A 2,774-nucleotide genomic window follows, 5' to 3' on the forward strand; every position below is an offset into this window, starting at 1 on the left:
GTGGGCACTATTTTTAGTTTTTTGAAGAACCTTCCTACTGCCCTCCAAAGTAGCTATACCAATTTATATTCTCACAACAGTGTGGGAGGGTTCCCTTTTCTCTACACCCTTGCTAACATTTTTTTATTTGTAGAATTTTTGATGATGGCCATTCTGACCAGTGTGAGGTGATATCTCACTATGATTTGATTTGTGGTTTTCTCTAATAATTAATGACTTTGAACATCTTTTTAGGTGCCTGTTGGTCATCTGTATATCTTCTTTGGAAAAATGCCTATTAAGGGCTTCTGCCCACTGTTTGATTGGGTTATTTTTTTGTTGTTGTTATTGTTGTTTTTGTTATTGAGTTATATGAGCTGTTTGTACATTTTGGATATTAACCTCTATTAGTTGCATCATTTTCAAATATTTTTGCCCATTCAGTAGGTGTCCTTTCATCTTGTTTATGGGTTCCTTTGCTATGCAAAAGCTTGTAAGTTTGATCAGGTCCCATTTGTTTATTTTTGTTTTCATTTCTATTGTCTTGAAAGACAGACCTAAGAAAACAGTGGTATGATTTATGTCAGGAATGTTTTGCCTATGTTCTCTTCGAGGAGTTTTATGGTGTCATGCCTTATGTTTAAGTCTTTAACCCATGTTGACTTTATTTTTCTGTAGAATGTGAAGGTATACTCTAAGCTCATTCATTTATAGTGGCTGTCCAACCTTCCCAACACCACTTGCTGCCCTGTCTTTTCCCCATCTTGCCTCCTTTGTTAAAGATTAATTGATGATAGATATGTGGGTTTATTTCTGGGTTCTCTCTTCTGTTCCATTAGTCTGTGTGTATGTTTTTGTGTCAATACATCACTGTTTTGATTACAGTAGCTTTATAGTATTGTCTGAAGTCTGAGAGGGTTATGCCTCCTGCTTTATTCTTTTGTTTTAGAATTGCTTTGGCAATTGTGGGTCTTTTGTGGGTCCATTTAAATTTTAGGATTATTTGTTCTATTTCTAGTTCTATGAAAAATATCATGGGTAATTGATAGGGATCACATTGTATCTGTAGATTACTTTGGGTAGTATGTCCTTTTTAACAATATACTTTCAGTCCAAAAGCATGAGGTATTTCTCCATTTCTTTGAATCATCTTCAGTTTCCTTTATTAATAGTTTATACTTCTCAGTGTATAAGTCTTTCTCTCCTTGGTCAGGTTGATTCCTAGGTATTTTTTCCTGATGCAATTTAAAAAAGATTGTTTTTCTACTTTCCCTTTCTGGTAACTCATTGCTAACATAAATAAATACAACCAATTTCTATGTGTTAATCTTATATCTTACTACCTTGCTGAATTCACTTCTCAGTGCTGGTAGTTTTTGTGTGTAGTCTTTAGTATCTTCTATATAAAGTACATGTGATTTTGCAAATATTATAATTTTATCTCTTCCCTTACAATTTGGATAGCTTATACTTTTCTTGTATGACTGCTGTGACTAGGACTTCTAGTACTATATTGAATAGACATGGTAAGACTGGGCATCCTTGTCTTGTTCCAAATTTTAGAGGGGAAGCATTCAGCTAAAAAGCTGAATTTCAACATGGAGTATTATGTTGGCTGTGAATTTGTCATAAACAGCTTTTATTCTGTTGAGCTCTGTTTCCTCTATACTCACTTCAGTAAGAATTTTTTTTAAAAGTATTTTTAGTATTTATTACAAATGTTGCAGTCAGTTTGGTATATGCCAACAATCATGCAGTTTTAACATTTAGGAGTGTGAAAAACACTTAACGATTTCCAAAGGGATATATAGGTGTTATGGTCTTCATTTCAGAGAAGCATACGTGACTGAATTACTGTCTGCTCTTTAGTGTTTCACCTAACCATTCCATTGCCTCATCAAAGCAAGTGCCTTTGGTTATTGAAGTTTTGAATATTTGCTATTTTTGGTCCTTCAAGACAGGTAGCTCAAGTGAATTTGCCATCTCTGAGGGAGTCATGTCCTGTTCCGTTGTCCTGCTTATTTGTAAACCCCCTAAAATGGCTCTTCTCAGCTCTTCTTCCTCCAAATTGGCAACTAACTCTGATTTTGAAATACCAATTTGGTCTTGGTCACCACAATCTACTACATAAATGACTGCACGCGAGTTTGAATAATAACATCAGTTGTCTGCCCTCCCAAATCCTAGACTTGGAATTTAAGGTGTTTGTATATTACCATCTCAATATTAAATCCAATGGTAGGAATAGTAGCAATGACTTCTCCAACCTGTAATCAGTACAAAATTGTGGTTTTTCCTGCTCCACCTAATCCCAAAATTAAAATTCTCCTTTCCTAGCTTCCAAACAAACTGGAAAAAATGCTTGAGAAAATGTCACCCATGATGAACCACCTGTCCACCCTCATCAACCAAAGCCAGTTCAGCTCCCGGGCAGTTTTCTTGAAAACTTGCTTAGCCTGCAACTTCTTCATTGGACTCCTGGCAATGCTTGGAGCAAGGGGCCATGGCGACTGCACACCAGGAAACTGGTAAGAGTTTAATTTTATCAAATTCTTTTTCTACATCTGTTGAGATGATCATGTGTTTTTTGTTTTTTGTTGATGTGACGTATCACATTGTTTGATTTGCATATGTTAAACCATCCTTGTGATCCTGGGATGACTCCAGCTTGGTTGTGGTGTATGATCTATGTGTTGCTGAATTCAGCTTGATAATATTTTGCTAAGAATTTTTGTGTCTATATTCGTCCAAGATATTGGCTGTAATTTTCTTATAGTGTCTTTGTCTGGTTTTTG

The 2,774-nt window shown here is 35.5% G+C and overlaps 1 pseudogene; it reads right to left on the reverse strand.

The window, feature by feature from the left end:
- Nucleotides 1–1,804: 1,804 nt before the first annotated feature.
- Nucleotides 1,805–2,506, reverse strand: LOC147364378 (ADP-ribosylation factor-like protein 1 pseudogene; annotated as a pseudogene).
- Nucleotides 2,507–2,774: the final 268 nt, after the last annotated feature.

This window comes from Bos grunniens, chromosome 10 (genome assembly GCF_055505025.1).
Source record: "Bos grunniens cultivar Pamir isolate PY7600 chromosome 10, Bosgru_T2T1.0, whole genome shotgun sequence".
Lineage (NCBI taxonomy): Eukaryota > Metazoa > Chordata > Mammalia > Artiodactyla > Bovidae > Bos > Bos grunniens.